Source organism: Amblyomma mixtum, chromosome 8 (genome assembly GCF_055824585.1).
Source record: "Amblyomma mixtum isolate Tamu chromosome 8, ASM5582458v1, whole genome shotgun sequence".
Classification (NCBI taxonomy): Eukaryota; Metazoa; Arthropoda; class Arachnida; order Ixodida; family Ixodidae; genus Amblyomma; species Amblyomma mixtum.
This window is the reverse complement of record NC_143019.1, coordinates 128,390,208-128,409,846: the sequence shown is the minus strand read 5'-3', so window position 1 is coordinate 128,409,846 and position 19,639 is coordinate 128,390,208. Positions and strand designations below refer to the sequence as shown.

General features: G+C 48.9%; 8 non-coding genes across 8 annotated transcripts; all 8 read left to right on the top strand.

Moving 5' to 3' along the window:
* Positions 1-115: 115 nt before the first annotated feature.
* On the top strand, positions 116-187 carry TRNAT-UGU (transfer RNA threonine (anticodon UGU)). The gene has a single exon. It is a non-coding gene; the product is annotated as a tRNA-Thr (tRNA).
* Positions 188-5,367: 5,180 nt separating this feature from the next.
* On the top strand, positions 5,368-5,439 carry TRNAT-UGU (transfer RNA threonine (anticodon UGU)). Its single transcript has one exon. It is a non-coding gene; the product is annotated as a tRNA-Thr (tRNA).
* A 68-nt stretch (positions 5,440-5,507) lies between these two features.
* Positions 5,508-5,579, top strand: TRNAT-CGU (transfer RNA threonine (anticodon CGU)). The gene has a single exon. It is a non-coding gene; the product is annotated as a tRNA-Thr (tRNA).
* A 64-nt stretch (positions 5,580-5,643) lies between these two features.
* Positions 5,644-5,715, top strand: TRNAT-UGU (transfer RNA threonine (anticodon UGU)). The gene has a single exon. It is a non-coding gene; the product is annotated as a tRNA-Thr (tRNA).
* A 68-nt stretch (positions 5,716-5,783) lies between these two features.
* On the top strand, positions 5,784-5,855 carry TRNAT-UGU (transfer RNA threonine (anticodon UGU)). The gene has a single exon. It is a non-coding gene; the product is annotated as a tRNA-Thr (tRNA).
* A 68-nt stretch (positions 5,856-5,923) lies between these two features.
* On the top strand, positions 5,924-5,995 carry TRNAT-UGU (transfer RNA threonine (anticodon UGU)). Its single transcript has one exon. It is a non-coding gene; the product is annotated as a tRNA-Thr (tRNA).
* Positions 5,996-10,897: 4,902 nt separating this feature from the next.
* Positions 10,898-10,969, top strand: TRNAT-UGU (transfer RNA threonine (anticodon UGU)). The gene has a single exon. It is a non-coding gene; the product is annotated as a tRNA-Thr (tRNA).
* A 68-nt stretch (positions 10,970-11,037) lies between these two features.
* On the top strand, positions 11,038-11,109 carry TRNAA-UGC (transfer RNA alanine (anticodon UGC)). The gene has a single exon. It is a non-coding gene; the product is annotated as a tRNA-Ala (tRNA).
* Positions 11,110-19,639: the final 8,530 nt, after the last annotated feature.

Here is a 19,639-nt window from a genome sequence, read left to right as displayed (position 1 = left end):
CATTTAACACATTTTATCATCGTGCACTAGCTAGAAACTGGCCTGTGCTTTTATTGTCATGTCATTGTATTTTTGTTTTGTTTGGCCGGCCAAGTCGGTAATAAAGAAAAAAAAAGCCGCTATAGCTCAGTGGTAGAGCGCTGGTCTTGTAAACCAGCGGTCGTGAGTTCGAACCTCACTGGCGGCTTCCCTTTTCTTTTTGCCTAGACGAAGATGCCAACTTCGTGTCACAGAATTAAACGGCCCTGAGCAGTGGCCGCTATAGCTCAGGGGATTCTGCTTCCGGCCACGCTCGTGAACGGACGCAGGATGCAGGGCTACGTAGGAGCGGCTTCAGCGGCCCAGCAGGGCCGCGGAAACAGGTCTGCTGAACAAGAAAGTATGTATCAGGTTGTTTTACCAGGGCTGCCTACAGGGCGTTACGTTTTGAATACAGTTTTTTTGCACGCGGATATCTCGGCCCGCCCGTATCGGGTGGAAGATTCCCGGGACGCGTTGGCTCAGCATTCTTTGCTCCCGGACGTTATCGCCCTGGGGGCGTATCGCATGAGCCATGTCTGGGCCGTCACATTCAAAGAAGCCGAAACAGTGAAGAAGATTGCCAGCATCGGTGAACTTCGTGTGAAAGAACGGCGCTGCCTGGTGATTGACCCTGCGAACCAGGATGTGCGTTTGAAGCTGCACTGGCTGCTCTACAACGTGCCTGACGAGGAAGTGCGTGTCGCCTTCGCGCCGTACGGAAAAGTCTCTGAAGTGGCCCGAGAGCGTTGGCGAGTACAAGGCGTGTCGGAGAAAGGCTCAACCACCAGACTCATCACACTGAAGTTAAAAGCTGGCGTCAAGCTTGACGACTTGCCGCATCAGCTCAACGTCGGCGGGGAGCTAGCGCTGGTTGTCGTCCCGGGCAGGCCTCCGTTGTGCCTCCGCTGTCGAGGTACAGGCCATATCCGCAAATAGTGCCGGGTCCCTCGGTGCGGTGCCTGCCGACGGTTCGGGCACGAAGACGGCCAGTGTGCTCGCAGTTACGCGAGCATTGCCGGTCCCGGGAACAGTGAAGACTCATCTGAGTTGCTGATGGACGAGGCGGATGCAAAGGAGGCAGCCAGGGCAACTGGCCAAGTTTTAGCTCAAAAGGCACCTTCGCTGACGCCTCAATCGAAAAAGAGTTCGACGACGAGCAGTGCTGTAAAGCCTAGTGAAGATGTGGGCCTTGAACCGAAGCAAGGAAGTGTTGACAAGGCGGAAGACGTGACGAAAGCCGTGGCCGAATCTCCGGAGAATGTGGAGGCTATCAGCACCGATGCCATGGACTTCAGCCAGGAAGGTGCCGGTCTTCCAGCCGGGAAACGCTCCCATGATGAGAGCGTCGGCGAGAAGCCGCTGCCTTGTGTGGGTGGTGATGAGCTGCCGCCTAAAACATCGGGGATTCGACGCTCCACGTTGAAGCCCCCGCCGAACATCTCGGCCGAACGCCGGCAGGCGGGCAAACCGCCTCCGTAGCTGCTCAATGAGGTTTCGTGTTTTGTTTTTGTTTTTTCCTTTGTTGTGGTGGGAAGTACCCAGCAGACAGTGTGCCTTGGTCCGGAAAGGCTGGCGAGGGACATTCTTGTGGTTTCCCGACGTCAGCACTCGGATTCCTGGATCAACGACCATGTACACTGCACACTGTGAGTTAGAAAATGTTGCACAATTTTGTAGAGTGGGCGCTGTACCTCAATGGCATTCTATTCCAAGTGCATGGCGATGAAAATAGATACAGCTCTGCGCGTAGCAACTTTGAACGTCAGAGGCCTTTGTGCAAGGAGGCGCCAATGTCAGCTGAATCGTCTACTTGCTGACAACGCGCTTGATATAGTAGCTGTACAGGAGACGAAAATAGAAAGTGAGGAAGCTACTGATCGTATGGTGTCCCACTTTCGTTCAGTCTTCAATGTTTGTGTTTGTCATTCAGTTGGTACCTCGGGTGGATGCGTTATTTTTATGCGCAACAATCTAGGCATTATTGTAGAGTCTGTTTTCGCTTGTACCAGTGGACGTCTTCTTGTCGTTGATTTTACTTTTTCTAATGTGTGTTGGCGAGTTATCTGTGTGTATGCACCAAACGTTGAAGCCGAACGCCAAGAGTTTTTCAATCGCCTTGAATATTATTTTGTTTGTGACAGAACCCTGCTGGTGTTGGGTGATTTCAACTGTGTTTGTGTAGCGGCGGACCGTATGAAGCGCCGGCCGGTCTGCGAAAAAAGTGCTCAATTATTGAATAGTATTGTACGTGACCATTGTTTAGAAGACATCGGCGAAATGTTTACTTACGGTAATAGCCCTCAATATACACATTTCCAGCGTGACAGCCATGCTAGGTTGGATAGGCTGTATGTGTCTGCGGAACTCGTGCATCTCTGCATGGACTACGATGTTCAGCCTGTTGCATTCAGCGACCACTGCCTCGTAATCGCAACCTTTGGTGAAAAAAAGAAACAGACGTCCTTTAACTGGCACTTGTGGAAATTTAATGCTAAGCTGTTGGAAGACGAAGATTTCATAAATGAAACTACAAATGAACTGCACAGCTTACTAGAGACGCCGACTGACAGCTTGGCTGTTCAGTGGGAAGATTTCAAAGAATGGGTGAAACGTAAAGCAATAGAAAAGAGTTGTCTTAATAAGCATAAAGAGAAAGAAAAGGAAACTGAATTGAATGAGCAGTTAAAATTCCTGACCTGCATGGAAAGTTCTGAGCCTGGCCTTTTTTTGAAAGAATTAAGAGGAGTAAAAAGCCAGCTTGAACAAATAGACACAGACAGGTACAAAGCAGCCGTCATTCGCTCTAGGTCTGAGAAATTGTGGACTGGTGAAACGCCGACTAAACGGGCTTTGTCCGACGAAAAGCGTTACATTCGCCAGAAAGAAATCGTGCAGATAAGACACGGGGCTGAAGTTTCTAGCGACACGAAAGTTATCCAGAAGGTTATAATGGACCACTTTAACGGCCTTCTCGGAAATAAGCGGGAGATGGATGAAGCATTTCTGGTTCATTTTTTGCCCCTATTACCAAGGCTTGAGGATGAAGTGAAGGGGCGCCTTGAGAGGCCAATTAGTGTCGGAGAAATTGAATCCGCGATAGATGAATTGCAAAATGGAAAAGCACCTGGCCCAGATGGACTAAGCGCCAATTTCTACAAAATTCAAATGCATGATAGCTCCGTTTCTGCTCAATGTGCTCTCTGAGGCGTACGAGCGCAAAAAAGTTCCACTATCTTTTACTACATCACACATTGTCCTGATTCCCAAAACAGATGACCCGGAGAAGCGCTTGTTGGTGGGCTCTTATCGGCCGATAAGCCTCACCAACGTAGATTACAAGATATATATGAAAGTTCTAGCAAAGAGATTACAGGGCGTAATCAAAACATTGGTTGGACCACACCAGACTTCTGGCATCAAAGGATGGAGCATCGCGACAAACATACACGTTGCACGTAGCATACTGGAATGCTGTGACGCCCTTGGGGTGCGCATTGCAATGATTCAGTTGGATCTTGCGAAGGCCTTCGATCGGGTTTCACATGACGTTCTTTATTGCATTCTTGACCATTTGAACGTAGGGCGCGTTGTAGCGGAAGGCGTGAGAATGGCTTATGCGAACTGCAGCACGCGAGTAATCGTAAATAGGGAGTTGACAGACCGAATAGAAGTTAATTCTTCAGTGAGGCAGAGATGCTCTCTTTCGCCCCTACTGTTCGCGACTTACATAGAGCCACTCTGCTTGGCCATAATTAACAGTAACCGTACTTCCGGCTTTCAACTGCAGTCATCCCATATGAAAGTTCTCGCCTATGCAGATGATATTGCCATTTTTTGCTCAAACAAGGACAGTGTTACTGAAGTTACCAGCCTAGTCGAAAAGTACTGTCAACAAACTGGCTGCCTGATAAACTGGGACAAGAGCTTTGGGTTTTGGCACGGTAATTGGGATGATGCACCGGAACACTTCTGTCGGTTGCAGTGGTCAAAACTGCCAACGCGGTACCTTGGCGTGCCTCTCGAATGTTATCGGGATCCCAATGACTGCTGGAACGATGAAGCGTCAAGGGCGAAGGAGAAGGCCGATTCGTGGCAAGGGAGGCAGCTATCGATGTTTTCGCGCGCCTCTGTCTGTAACATTTTCCTTGTGTCAAAGATATGGTACCTAATGAATATATTGAGTGCATCCCGAGCCAATATTCAAATAATTCACCGCGTCTTTGCTGTTTTTGTCTGGGCATCGACATGGGAGCGAACCAGTCGCACCAATTTGTTTATTCCTGTCAAAGGTGGTGGCCTTGGTCTTGTTCATTTGTTTTTACGCCAGGTTGTATCGCGATTTATGTTCCTCCGTGACCAGTCGGACAGTTTTTTGCGGACTGTTATTCAGCTGCGATTGCAGAGACTGCTTCCTGAAATTGTAGTGTCTTCAAGTGAGAATATGCGTGGTTCCGTCGTGGGGTACATGAGAGAGGTTGTACTCTCGTTCAAGCTTCTCCAAGTGCGGTTTTCTCTTGACTACTTGAGTGGAGTTTCAAATAAAAAGCTGTATAAGGAATTAGTGGATGTAATGATGCCAATTCCTCTTTACCGAAGCCTGCACCGTGGGAGTCCAGGGCAGGATGTTTTAAAAAGAGTTAAAAGCATGCCAGTTAACCCATCTATGAAAACGTTTTTCTACCAGTTACATTCAAATACACTCCCTGTTAAAACATGGCTGAACGAAAAGGGGATTTTCGTCCCCTGAACAACTAACTGTATCCTATGCAAGAAGCCCGAGACAATAGAACACGTATTCCTGGAGTGTTGGGACCCCATCTTTCACTGGGACGTCCTTCAAAGAACTATCAAGAAAGATCTACCCCTGGACCCCTACGGTATTAGATTTTTGCCCATTCAAAATGAAACAGGAGTGCCCTATGACTTACTCATGCTGCTCAGCCTCCACAGCTTGTGGAAAACCAGAATGCAGGTGCGGCATGCAGATGTAAACGTGTGTTCTGTGCGAGAAAACTTCATTGCAAGTGTCGTGTGCCTGAGAGAGGTATACCGAGCACAAGCTGAACAGCCTGTCTGGCTCTCTGTACTAGATGACTTGGCTGTATTGAAAAGATTTTAATCACCCTTGTATCAGCCGCATTGGGCTGAGGTGTTTTACATTTTTTTGTAATTTTGTTTCTGTGTCAAAATCCGCAATAAAGAAAAAAAAGCTATAGCTCAGTGGTAGAGCGCTGGTCTTGTAAACCAGCGGTCGTGAGTTCGAACCTCACTGGCGGCTTCCCTTTTCTTTTGGCCTAGACGAAGATGCCAACTTCGTGTCACAGAATTAAACGGCCCTGAGCAGTGGCCGCTATAGCTCAGTGGTAGAGCGCTGGTCTTGTAAACCAGCGGTCGTGAGTTCGAACCTCACTGGCGGCTTCCCTTTTCTTTTGGCCTAGACGAAGATGCCAACTTCGTGTCACAGAATTAAACGGCCCTGAACGGTGGCCGCTATAGCTCAGTGGTAGAGCGCTGGTCTCGTAAACCAGCGGTCGTGAGTTCGAACCTCACTGGCGGCTTCCCTTTTCTTTTGGCCTAGACGAAGATGCCAACTTCGTGTCACAGAATTGGCCCTGAACGGTCGCCGCTATAGCTCAGTGGTAGAGCGCTGGTCTTGTAAACCAGCGGTCGTGAGTTCGAACCTCACTGGCGGCTTCCCTTTTCTTTTGGCCTAGACGAAGATGCCAACTTTGTGTCACAGAATTAAACGGCCCTTAGCAGTGGCCGCTATAGCTCAGTGGTAGAGCGCTGGTCTTGTAAACCAGCGGTCGTGAGTTCGAACCTCACTGGCGGCTTCCCTTTTCTTTTGGCCTAGACGAAGATGCCAACTTCGTGTCACAGAATTAAACGGCCCTGAGCAGTGGCCGCTATAGCTCAGTGGTAGAGCGCTGGTGTTGTAAACCAGCTGTCGTGAGTTCGAATCTCACTGGCGGCTTCCCTTTTCTTTTGGCCTAGACGAAGATGCCAACTTCGTGTCACAGAATTAAACGGCCCTGAGCAGTGGCCGCTTAGCTCAGTGCATTCTGCTTCCGGCAGCCGAGCTGAACGGATCGCAGGGTCATGGGCTCCAACGGAGCGGCGATAGCGGCCTTTGACGGCCGCGGAAACAGGATCGATGACTGCGGTGATAAGAATTACCAGATTATTTTACCGACACTGCCAACAGGACGTGTTGTTTTCAACACCGTTTTTCTTCACGGCGACGTGCGAGCGAGGCCGTTCCGGGTCGAGGATTTCCGTGACGCCCTGGCCGAGACCGGTACGCTCCCCGACGTGGTCGCGTTGGGGGCGTACCAAATCAACCACGTGTGGGCGGTTACCCTGCGGAACACGGAGGCAGCAAAGAAGTTGCTCGCCTTCAACGAGCTGCAAGTTAAGAAACGCCGCTGCCTCATTATCGACCCGGAAGACCAGCAGGTAAAGCTGCGGCTACACTGGATGCTTCACGGTGTGGCCGACGACGACATCCGGACGGCATTCGCGGCGTTTGGCAAAGTTACCGACGTTACGCGTGAGCGGTGGCGGATACAAGGCGTCAATGACAAGAGCTCAACGACAAGAACTGTCCTACTGAAGCTGAAGCCCGGCTTGAAAGTGGAAGACCTGCCACACCAGGTACGTGTCGCCGGAGAGTTGGCTCTTGTCGTGGCGCCTGGGCGTCCAATGCATTGCTTGCGCTGCCAAGGTACAGGCCACGTGCGGCGTGAATGCAAGGTTCCCCGCTGTACGAAATGCCGGCGGTACGGCCACGCGGATAATGAGTGTGTCCACACTTACGCGGTGGCTACGGGCGGGACGTCGAAAGACGACTCTGCGGAACTCCTGATGGATGTAGTCGAGGCTGAAGAATCTGTGAAAGGCATAGAGGAACCCGAAAAGCAAGCAGGATCGACGGGCTCTTCGGGACCCTCCAGCAGCGATGCCGCACGCAAGCCTGAAGGGGCAGAACCTACTAGAAAGGAGACGGAGGCGTCGAGCGGTGAAGTAAGCGTGCCAGCGCTCCAAGCAACCGAGCCAGCGACTCTGACCGAGGAGAACCTTGACCAGAGCGGCGCCCGCACGACCGGCGTTCCTGCCCCAGCGAAGCGGCCACACGCCCAGACCGGAACCGAAGACGACAAGGCGGAAGCCCCCAGCGTCGAAGAGCCGCCGGCAAAAACTACCCAAGGACGGCGGTCGTCCATCCGGCCACGACCAAATGTGTCGACGGAGAGGAGAGCCCTTGACAAGCCGCCCCCGCAGCCAGGCCTGGCACCAGCACCGGATGGCTCCGGTGTCAATGATGTCGTCTAGCCAAGCGCTAGACGTGAAGGGTAAGCACCATCTTCCCGGCCTCTTTCTTCTGCATAAAAATGGCTCATGCGTTCCCCATGAAAGTCGGTACACTTAATGTCAGGGGACTCTCAAGTAAGAAGAAGCAGAGCCAGGTGTACCGCCTTTTAACTGGGCACGACATTGACGTCCTGGCAGTGCAGGAAACGAAAATTGACGGTGAAGAGGAGACCGGGAGCATGGTGCGACGTTTCACGTCTAGGTTTTTTGCAGTTGTCGCCCACGCTGTAGGAACGTCTGCGGGTTGTGTCATCTTTGTAAAGAATGTACCGGGACTTGAGGTTCAGGCATATACGGCGTGTCCTTCGGGTCGATTAGTTTTGGTTGACCTCCTGTACGACAAAATTTATTGGCGCATCATTTGTGTGTACGCCCCAAATGCGGTGGATGAGAGGACAGCGTTTTTTCAACGCGTACAAAAGCACTTCAGTTGAGAGAAATGCCTGATCGTCATGGGTGACTTCAATTGCGTCCTGAGAGGCTGTGACAAAACCAGTGCAAGGGCATTTAGGTACAGAAGCACTGAAGTACTCTCAGAAATTATAGACACATGCAACCTCGATGATGTGGCCGAATGTTTAGAAGGCGAGCGTTGTGTGAGACTCACACATTTTCAACGGTCAAGCCATGCACGGTTAGATCGCATTTATGTGTCACCGAACGTTATTTCAAAATGCAGTAGCTACAATGTAGTACCGGTATCATTTTCGGATCATTGTTTAGTGCAGTGTGGGATAGGGACAAAGAAACGAGGAAATCAGTTTTCTTGGGAGATGTGGAAATTAAATAATAAGCTCATTACAGACGACATCTTTAGCAGGAAAGTAAACAAAGGAATAAGTAAATTAAAGCCGAGCTGGGAACTGAAAGTATGGCAGCAGTGGGAACTTTGCAAACAACAAATAAAAATAGCAGCAATCGAAAGGTCAAGCTGCATACGACAAGAGGAGAAGCGTGAGGAGGACAATTTAAGATCTTTACTAGCTAGACTTCTCGAAAGAGAAAGCGAAGAGCCTGGCAAATGGATGGATGACATTAGGAAAATAAAAAATAAGATTGAACTCTTTGAAGAAGAACGCTATCGTGGCGCACTGGTGCGGGCTAGGGCGCAAGATATAGCTGATGGGGACAAACCTTCAAAACGAGCGCTAGGAATGGAAAAAACGCATGCTCAACGAAACCCCATTGAACAGATTGAATGGGGCGGGGCGTTATCTGGAGAAAGCGGCCATATCCAGCAGGCATTTCATGAATATTATCAGGCGCTGTTTGCAAAGCAAGAAGTGGATGTGAGCGCATTCAAGGAAAAGTTTCCTGGCGCTTTGCCGCGATTTGATGACGAACAGAAAGAGAGGCTGGAGCTGTCGATAACTGCGTCGGAGGTCGAGCAAGCGATAGAAAATTTGAACCTGGGAAAATCTGGACCTGATGGGTTAAGCGCCGCTTTTTACAAAGCATATAAACACGAAATAGTGCCAGTACTGACAGCAGTTTTTAACGAAACCTACAAAGAAAATGAATTGCCCCCGTCTTATGGTAAATCCCATACAGTGCTAATCCCTAAATCCGATGACGCAGAAAAGTTAAAGCAGGTCACAGCATATCGTCCTATCTCCCTCACAAACGTAATTATAAAGTTTTCATGAAGATTTTAGCCCGTAGACTACAGTCAGTAATTCAGGATATAGTCGGTCCCCACCAGACGTGTGGGATCAAGGGACGCTCTATTGTTTCCAATATTCATAGAGCGAGGTGTGTGCTGGAACGTTGTGATAACACAAATAGCTGTGTAGCCATCCTTCAGTTAGATCTTGAGAAGGCATTCGATTTTGTTTCGCACCATATCCTGTTCTCCATGCTCGACCATGTGAATGTAGGGTCCATTATTTGCGAGGGAGTGGCCTTGGCGTACCGGAGCTGCAAGACAAGATTAATTGTAAATAAGAGTTTGTGGGCCCCCATAAGCCTGCAGCGTTCGGTGCGCCAGGGTTGTCCCCTCAGCCCTCTTCTATTCTGCATTTACATTGAAGCGTTGTGTTTGAATATCATGGAAAGTGAAAAAATTCGTGGCTTCCAGCTACAGGCGGCAGAAGATAAGCTGCTGGCTTATGCGGATGATGTCGCGGTGTTCACAGTTAACCGGGAATGTGTAACTGAGGCCGTGGCATGCGCAAAAGAATTCACCAAGGTCACCGGTAGTAAAGTGAACTGGTCAAAGTACCTGGTACTTTGGCACGGAGAATGACCAACGATGCCCGGCAATTTTGCAAACATGTCCTGGGTGACCACCCCATTAAAGTACTTAGGCGTCCCACTGGACGGTTATCGCGATAGCGATTCGTAATGGAAAGCACAAGCGCAAGCCACGCGTGAAAAGGCGGAGAGGTGGAAAGGGCGACATCATTCAATTTTCGCAAGGGCCACATTGTGCAATCTGTTTTTTATGTCTAGGCTGTGGTACGTAATGCAAGTGTTGCATTGTGCAAGGATGAACGCACAGAGACTGCACCGGATCTTTGCCGTTTTTGTGTGGGCTGCGGACTAGAAACGCTGCAGCCGGACCAAATTGTTTACGCGAGTGAAGGACGGTGGCCTGAGTCTGGGACACTTATATCTGCGCGATGTAAGCGATTCGTTTTTGCGCAATGTGTGCCAATTAAGGCTCGGAAACGCACTGCCGACTTTGTTGTCTCAACCGAAAGTTTCTCGGGACGTATTTTTGGTTAGTTTAGAGATGTTGTCGCCAGTGTTCGATTCCTGTCTGTTCGATTTTCATATGAATATTTATCTTCTGTTAGCAGGAAGAAGTTGTATAAAGATTTGTGCGATGTAGTTCTTCCACAACCTATGTACAGGGCCTTATACAATGGAGGCCTGGGACGCGCCGTACTTAAGCGTGTGAAGGCGATGCAGGTGCCGCCAAGTGCAAAAACTTTTTTCTTTAAATTACATACCGGAACACTACCAGTAAAGAAATTTTTGGAAGGGAAGCATTTATTTCTACCTTGGGGATCCCATTGTTTAATTTGTACACAACCAGAAACAATAGACCATGTTTTTTTGCACTGTTGGGAGAGCGTATACTTTTGGGACATCTTACAAAGGACTTTAAAAAAGGAATTTCCGCTCGACTTTCATGGTATTCGGTACTTGCCTGTAGAGAGTGAGGATGGGACACCAGTCGACCTTATTATGCTAATGGGCCTCCATTGTATTTGGCGGTCCAGAATGGCAGGATATCATCGCGATCCTGATGCACGGCCAGCACGGATCTTTTTTGGGGAGTGCATGCATAAGTATATTGAAGTTCAGAAACTTGCTCCTGAAGCTCCCGAGTGGCTCGAAAGAGTCGAGCCTTTGGTGACGCTGAAGGAGTTTTAACGTGACGAAGCCACGCACCCCCAGGCGGATAGTGTTGGTAATTATTGTTCATTGTGCTCTGTAAGTGTATTTGTGTACTGTGGTTCTTGCCGAAGTCAGGCAATAAAGAAAAAAAATAACAGTGGCCGCTATAGCTCAGTGGTAGAGCGCTGGTCTTGTAAACCAGCGGTCGTGAGTTCGAACCTCACTGGCGGCTCCCCTTTTCTTTTGGCCTAGACGAAGATGACAACTTCGTGTCACAGAATTAATCGCCCCTGAACAGTGGCCGTTATAGCTCAGTGGTAGAGCGCTGGTCTTGCAATCCAGCTATCGTGAGTTCGAACCTCACTGGCGGCTTCCCTTTTCTTTTGCCTAGACGAAGATGATAACTTCGTGTCACAGAATTAATCGGCCCTGAACAGTGGCCGCTATAGCTCAGTGGGCAAATCCGGAGGTTGTGCGTTATTTTTGAGGAATAATCTGGGCATTGCAAATGAAAGTGTTGTTGCGTCCGAAGGAGGACGGTTGTTGGCTGTTGATTTTAGTTTTTCTGGATATGCTTGGCGAGTGATTTGTGTCTACGCTCCTAATAGTCAAAAGGAGGGTGCTAGTTGTTTTTCAAAAAGTCGAGCTGTATTTGAACTGCGATAAAAGTGTCGTTTTGATGGGCGACTTCAATTGCGTTTGCTTGCCAGTGGATCGAGTCCCGAAGGTTCCGGTGCGTGATCAGAGTGTATAGTACATGGATGCAATAATTCAAGAACACTATTCTGTTCTAAGCAGCAGACAGACGCTTCAGTGGCAGCAACGCAAAAAGCTCTTTATTCGAGGCAGCAGCGTCCTTTTATAGGCAATGCTGCATGCCGGTCAGGCACACGTCATTTCCGTTACAATGTTATCAGACTGACTGGCTGATACAGAACATTCCTTCCTCCTTAATCAAAGCTACACGCGTTTCTTTCCGCGTTCATAACTGGAGGCTTGATAGCGATCAGGAGGACGTCTTGTGCGAATACTTCTTCGCAAATGGGCCTCTTCGGGTGTAGCCATGGTTGATGCGGTGGGACTTGAAGGCTGCGCTGCCATGTTTCTTGCCTCAGGCTGCAATGCCGGTTCCTCATTTGAAGTGGCGTCATCTATGCGAACATCCTCAAGCTTGTCCGCAGTGGTACCACTAATCACGGAGCCAGCAGGCAGGGAGGGAGCTGATGGCAAGTCTCGCTGAACAGCGGCACTTGGAGTGGACTCAGGATGCGCTTCTTTTGCGACGTCGGGATGGAGTGATGACTTTGCACCCGATATCCAGCTGGGTCTCAAGTGGTCGATATGCACAAAACGAAACTGGTCACCGACTTTGACTACAAACGTAGAGTCGCTTACACGTTGCATTACGACCGCTTCCCCCCCATGACAGGGTTTCCTCTCTCGTAGTCTTGACGAGAACTGCATCACCGGCTTCCATCTGCGGGTCCCTTCCTCGGCTCTCGTTGCGATGAGTGGCGTCTCTGGCTTGGCGGCTGCGCATGTCCTGCACAAAACTTGGCTTCAGGAGCGAAAGCTTCACCCAGGGTGGTCGTTTCAGGAACAGCTCAGCCGGCGTTCTTCCTGTTACGGAGTTCGGGGTGTTTCTGTAAGCAAGCAAGAAGTCGTTAAGTCGTTGGTGCAGAGTTCTGTTCTGCCCTGTTAGGTTATCGTGAAGCACTTGCTTGAGTAGAGTGGCCTTTGTCGTCGGAACTAGCCTTTCTGCTGCCCCGTTCGATGAAGCGTGGTAGGGTGGCGTACGCGTGTGGCGAATCCCGTGAGAAGAGGTGAAATTGTAGAACTCCTGCGCAGTAAACTGAGGTCCATTATCACTGATCAGTTCCTCCGGGTAGCCATACGCTGCAAATATCTCCATGAGACAGTCGATTGTTTTCGACGTCGTCGTAGTGCGGAGGCATTTTACTTCTATCCACTTTGAGTAAGAGTCTACTAGAAGGAACAAGTTCGAGAGTGCCGCCGCGGTGGCTCAGTGGCTATGGTGCTCGGCTGCTGTCCCGAAAGACGCGGGTTCGATCCCGGCCGCGGCGGTTGAATTTCTTTGGAGGAGAAATTCGAGGCCCGTGTACTGTGCGATGTCAGTGCACGTTAAAGAACCCCAGGTGGTCGAAATTTCCGGAGCCCTCCACTACGGCGTCTCTCATAGCCTTAGTCGCTTTGGGACGTTAAACTCCATAAACCAACCAACCAACAAGTTCGAGCCACCCTTCATGGTGAAATCGACATGGACTCTCTGCCAAACACGAGTTGGATAAGTCCATGGGTGCAATGGCCCTGGTGCCTTCGCAGGCATGGTCGTTTGGCACACTGTACATTGACGGACAGTGTCTTCAATGTTCTTGTCAATCAACGGCCACCAAACAAACGACCTAGCAAGCATTTTCTTTCTTTGCATTCCAGGGTGTTCTTCATGTAGCAATGTTAATACTGCTTCTCGAAGTGCGTCCGGAATGATCACTCGCTGGCCCCACGTGATGCAGCCTTGCTCATACGATAGTTCGTTTCGACGAACGTAAAAGGGCTGAAATTTATCATCGTGGTGCGCGGGCTAGCCAGATAAGGTGAACTGCACGACTTTGGAAAGAAGGCGATCCCTTTTAGTCGCAGCAGCAACCTGGCTCGCAGTGAGAGGCGTTGACTCAAACACTGCAAGGCATTCTTCAGTGTCGTCTTTATGCTTCACCAGAAGTGGAAGCCTTGAAAGAGCGTAGGCAACTTCCATGTTTTTGCCGTTCCTGTAGCGCAGTCTGTACTGATAAGCTGCTAAGGTGATAGCCCAACGCTGAATCCTAGCTGCAGCCAAAGAAGGAATTGGTTTATCTGATGCCAAGATCCCCAACAGTGGTTGGTGGTCTGTATACAGCGTGAATTTGCGCCCGTACAGGTATCTATGAAACCTGCTCAGACCAAAAATTAATGCTAGGGCTTCCTTCTCGCCTTGCGCATAGTTGCGTTCCACTACACTCAATGTTCTGGAGGCAAATGAAATGGGTGTTTCCGAACCATCAAGCATGACGTGAAAAATTATTGCCCCAAGACCGTAGGCCGACGCGTCGCAGCTTAAACCGATTGGCTTTTTCACGTCGTAAAAAGTCAGAACTTGACTGTCTACAAGACGCTGCTTGGCTTCCACGAATGATCTTGAACATTCGTCCGTCCAAGCCCAACTCGTGTCCTTTTTCAGCAGGTCGTACATTGGTGCAGCTACTGTGGCTAAATCTTTGACGAATTTGGCGTAGAAATTCAGCAGACCCAAGAAGGCTCGTAACTCAGTTACGTTGCTTGGCTGAGGTGCTTCCGTGATGGCTTTTATCTTTGTTGATGTTGGAAAAATGCTATCAGCTGTCACTTTGTGTCCAAGATAAACGACGGACTGCTTGAAAAATTCACATTTCTGTTCTTTTACAGTGATATTGTGCTTTGCCAGTCGTTGAAGTACCTTTTCCACAGTTTCTTGACAGTCGTCTATATTGTCGCCTACGACGATGACGTCGTCGATATAGCAACCCACTTTTCGCATCCCTTTTAAGATTTCGTCCATTAACGACTGAAAGATAGCGGGTGCGCTAGAGATGCCGAATGGTAGGCGCTGAACCTGGAATAATCCGAGATGAGTGTTTACGGTTAACAGCGCTTTGCTTTCCTCAGCAAGCGGCACTTGCTGATAGGCTTGCGATAGATCCAGAACGCAAAAGATTTTACCTCCTGCGAGCATGGAATACAAATCTTCCGGCAATGGCAGAGGGTAATGGTCAGTTTTTAGAACAGGATTAACCGTGACTTTGTAGTCGCCGCATAACCTTAATCCTGCGCCGCCTTTCTTCGCGACCACCACCAGAGGCGTTGCCCAGTCACTTTTCGTGACCCTCTTTAGTATTCCGGCTTGCTCGAGCTTTTCCAGCTCCTTTGCTACTTCCTCTTTGATGGCAAATGGTATTGGCCGTGCTTTTGAGAACACTGGTTGAGCCCCTTCCTTTACAAAGATGCGAGCTTCGAAGTTTTTGACGACTCCCGGGGTCCTCTTGAAAACCTCGGGATACTTTTTCCGTAAGGCTTCGACCCTCTGCTCCAATGACTTATCCGTGGACAGGCTGTATACTGCTTTCCAGTTTATCTGCAGTTTTTCCAGCCAGTCTCTTCCCATGAGAGCGGGCATCGGCGTTCCGTTTCCCTTCACTACCACTACAGGCAAAGAGATTTCGCTTGCGTCCTGCTTGACTAAGACGTTTGCTTTTCCAATTACCTTCAGCTTTTTTCCGGTGTAAGTGCGCAACGACACATTGGATTGCACACATTTAACATGCGGGAAATACTGCTTATAGAACTGCTCTCGTACGATCGTGACTGCTGCACCTGTGTCAATTATCATCGAAACAGTCTTCCCTTCAATGTTCAGGTCGACGCTGTAGCCCCTTGAACTTTTGCCCGAGAAGAACACAGTCTGACAACTCAAGTCCTCGAATTCGTCGTCCGTGGTGTCGACGTATCTGACAGCTTTTGCTTTGGCTCCGCGTTCGCAGACGGCTTGCAAATGCCCTTTTTTGTTACAATTTCTGCAGGTGTGGTTGCGATACCAACATTTTTCTCCCGCATGACTCTTTCCGCAATGCTTGCAAGCACTTCGCCGCTCTTCCTCGCGTTTATCTTTTGGCCATGCAACCGTCCTCGATTTCTTTTCCTTATCACGGCGACGTTCACCCTGAATGACGTTGACGCTGCACGGTTTTGTGTAAAACTCATGCATTTGCTTCGCCTGTTGTGCCGCTAGCTCTTTATCTAGCGCCGTTTGGCACGCCAGCTCGAACGTCAAGTCAGGCTATGCAAAAAGAGCCCGTTGCGTTTCCTCGTCACGCAAACCAGCTACAAGCCTGTCCCTGAAGGCATCATTTAAAAACGTGCCGAAATTGAAATCTCTTGCAAGATGCTTCAGTTCAGTGATGAAATCTTTGACGCTTTCATTTTCTTGCTGCATTCGGCGATTAAATTTACAACGCTCTGCGATAATTGAATGAGCTGGGCTGAAATGAGCTTCCAGAAGCTGTTTAATTTCTTCGAAAGTCTTCTGAGAAGGCAAATGAGGCACAATTATCTTCTTTAGCTCTTCGTATACTTGCGCACCGAGTACGTTCAGAAACAACTTCAGTTTCTTGTCTGCAGAGACATCAGTTATGTCTACGAAGTTCTCGAAGCGTTCAAAATACGAGCGTATGTTGTCGATTTTCGGGTTGAATTCGGGCATTCTGCCGAGCTTAGGACCATGTCCAGGTTCTGCCATAATGAGCAAATTTCACTTATCTGCGTTCTTGCGCTCCTCCGGCGTTCCTGCGCTCCTCCGGCGTTCCTGCGCTCCTCCGGCGTTCCTGCGCTCCTCCGGCGTTCCTGCGCTCCTCCGGCGTTCCTGCGCTCCTCCGGCGTTCCTGCGCTCCTCCGGCGTTCCTGCGCTCCTCCGGCGTTCCTGCGCTCCTCCGGCGTTCCTGCGCTCCTCCGGCGTTCTTGCGTTACTCCTGGCCGCCGATGAGATCGTGGCTGCAAGGGCTCCGTGTCGCCTTGCACCGTAGGCGGTTCAGCCTCGTGACTGCTGCTGCCCGGCGGCGGTTTACTGCGCGCCGTATCCTATCCTCGTCGCCAGATGTTCTGTTCTAAGCAGCAGACAGACGCTTCAGTCGCAGCAACGCAAAAAGCTCTGTATTCGAGGCAGCAGCGTCCTTTTATAGGCAACGCTGCATGCCGGTCAGGCACACGTCATTTCCGTTACAATGTTATCAGACTGACTGGCTGATACAGAACAAACACGACATGGAAGATCTTGGCTGGATGTTGTCCCAAGGCTCGCACCCATGCTTTACGCACTTCCAACGCGGCAGCAATGCGAGGCTAGATAGAGTGTATGCAAGCATAGGATTTGTGACCGTGTGCAGTAAATATGTAGTTAAACACGTTTCATTTAGCGATCACAGCCCTGTGATGGTAACCTTGTTAGTAAAGCTGTTAGGACTCGCTTCAATTGGAAACTTTGGAAATTTAATGTGAAACTGTTAGAAGACGAAACCTTCGTTGAACAAGTTAAAAAAGAAGTGACCAAAATGTCTTCCGCCCAGTCAGGAAGGTGCGGAGGTAACTGGGAAAACTTTAAGAACACCATTAAGATGCTAGCGATAGAAAGAGGAACTATCCTTCACCAAAATGAAAAGAAAATAAGCGAATATTTGCAGTGCCAATTAAACTTTTTGACATGTATGGAAACAGCAGCACCTGGGTTGTACGTAAAAGAAATCCGAGAAGTTAAAAACCAGCTAGAACCTCTAGAAACAGATAAGTACCGAGCGGCTGTGATGAGGGCGCGCGCTGAAAAGCTGTGGGCGGGAGAAACGCCCAACAAGCGTGCGTTGTGTGACGAAAGAAGGCGTGCAGCACAAAATTAAATCCGACAGATTCGTTACCGCAACAGAATAACGACCGATAGAGAAGAAATTAAGCAGGCGTTTGTCGAGCATTACAAAGAGCTGATAGGGAATGAAAGAAGTGTGAAGAGTGGGCTGTGTGACGAATTTTTGCAGATCATGCCTCCATTAGACGAAAATACACGAGCTCGCCTAGAACAGCGTATTAGTTTGGAGGAGGTTCAGAAGGCTTAGATGAACTACCGCTGGGGAAAACACCAGGGCCGGATTGTCTAGGGGCTGCTTACTATAAAATATTCAGAAAAGAAGTCAGCCCGAATTTATATGAAATGATCTCAGAAGCATATAGAGTAAATCAAATGCCACGTTCCTTTCGTACTGCTCACATAGTACTGATCCCTAAAACAGATGACCGAGAGAAATTGCAGTCAGTGGGGGCTTATAGTCCGATAACCCTCACAAATGTTTACTATAAGATTTATATGAAGATCCTAGGTCGACGTTTGCAGAGTGTGATCACTAAACTCGTTGGACCGCACCAAACGTGCGGAGTGAAAGGCCGTACAATTTGCATGAATGTGCACGTTGTTCTCAGTGTCCATGAATGCTGTGATGTCTTCGGGGGCCGAGTCGCAATAATGCAACTCGACCTGTCGAAGGCGCTTGATCGTGTGGCGCACGATGTCCTGTACTCGGTTCTGGAACAAGTAAATTTAGGCAGTGTAATACAAGATGGGCTTAAAATGGTTTACAGCAACTGTACGGTGCAGATCATTGTCAACAAGAACCTGAGTGAAGCCGTCCCTCTGCGTTCCTAAGTTAGGTAAGGATGCCCAATCTCGCCCTTGCTGTTTGCGCTTTATCTCGAGCTTTTCTGTTTAAATCTTACTAAGAACGATAGAATCAATGGCTTCATGTTTCAGTCATCTAATGTTAAAATCCTTGCGTACGCAGATGACATAGCTGTATTTTGCAGTGACCGCGAAAGTGTCCAGGAAACTGTTGGTGTCGCCAAACGGTTTTGTCAGCTCACAGGTGCTGACATTAATTGGGAGAAGAGTGTCGGCTTTTGGCATGGAAGTTGGGATATTACACCGCTGGCGTTCGCGAGTCCGCAGTGGACAACCATGCCATCGAACTACTTGGGTGTGCCTTTAGACACTATGACAAGAGCGCTGATTTCTGGAATGAGGTGACACCAAGAGTAAAAGAAAAAGCAAGGGCATGGCAAGGACGAGAATTGTCGATGTTTGCGAGGGCGACAGTTTGCAACATTTTCTTAATCGCCAAGGTGCGGTATGTTTCGCAGTTTTTGGCTATGTCGCGAGTAAATGTGCAAAAAATGCACAGGGTGTTTGCGGTGTTTATCTGGAGTTCAAGATGGGAGAGGGTCAAAAGAACTAATTTGTTTCGAACTGTTCAAGATGGCGGTATTGGCCTCGCGCATTTGTTTGTCCGCCAGCTTGTGTCCCGATTTATGTTTGTGAGGAATCAGAACGACCCCTTTTTGCGTTAAGTGATGCAAGTTCGACTGAGCAGTGCTCTGCCCGATTTTGTAGTGTCTACTGTGAGATTGTCAACTTATGGTGCTAGAGGTTACCTGAAGGAAGTTGTGGACTCTGTGCGATTCCTTAATGTTCGGTTTTCACTGGAGTAGCTCAACACTGTAAAGAGGAAAAACTGTACAGAGATCTGATAGACATCATAATGCCTGTGCCTCTGTATCGTACAATAAACTCTGGAGGCCCAGGGCAAGATGTTCTCAAAAGAATTAAAAAGAAGCCAGTTAAGGCAAGCACAAAAACATTCTTTTTCAAACTACATATGAGTACTTTGCCGGTTAAGACGTGGATTGCGCACAAAGGTATATTTGTACCATGGAGAACGAACTGCTTGCTTTGCAAAAAGCCTGAAACCATAGAACATGTGTTCATTGAATGCTGGGGCCCAATTTTTTATTGGGATGTTTTACAACGTACGCTTAAGAAAGAGTTACCCATATAACCAATTGGCATTCGCTACTTACCGGTAGACAAAGATGACACAGGTGTCCCCTATGACATGATTATGCTCCTGGGCCTGCACAGTTTATGGAAAACTCGAATGGCTGTCCGTATTGGAGATGTTGTTATCCGATCTGTCAGGGAGAACTTTGTGGAGAGTGTGTGTTACTTACGAGATGTGTAGCAAGCGCAGGCGGACCCACCTGCATGGTTGAGTGTGCTTCATGAACTGGTGCAATTCAAGAAATTTTAACTTGTGACCGCCCGAAGCAGGCCTGGTTGTTTTAGCAATGTATCGTGCTTGTTTCATTAAAAAGGTTAAAAAAAATAAAGTATAGGTCAGTGGTAGAGCGCTGGTCTTGTAAACCAGCGGTCGTGAGTTCGAACCTCACTGGCGGCTTCCCTTTTCTTTTTCTTTTGGCCTAGACGAAGATGCCAGCTTCG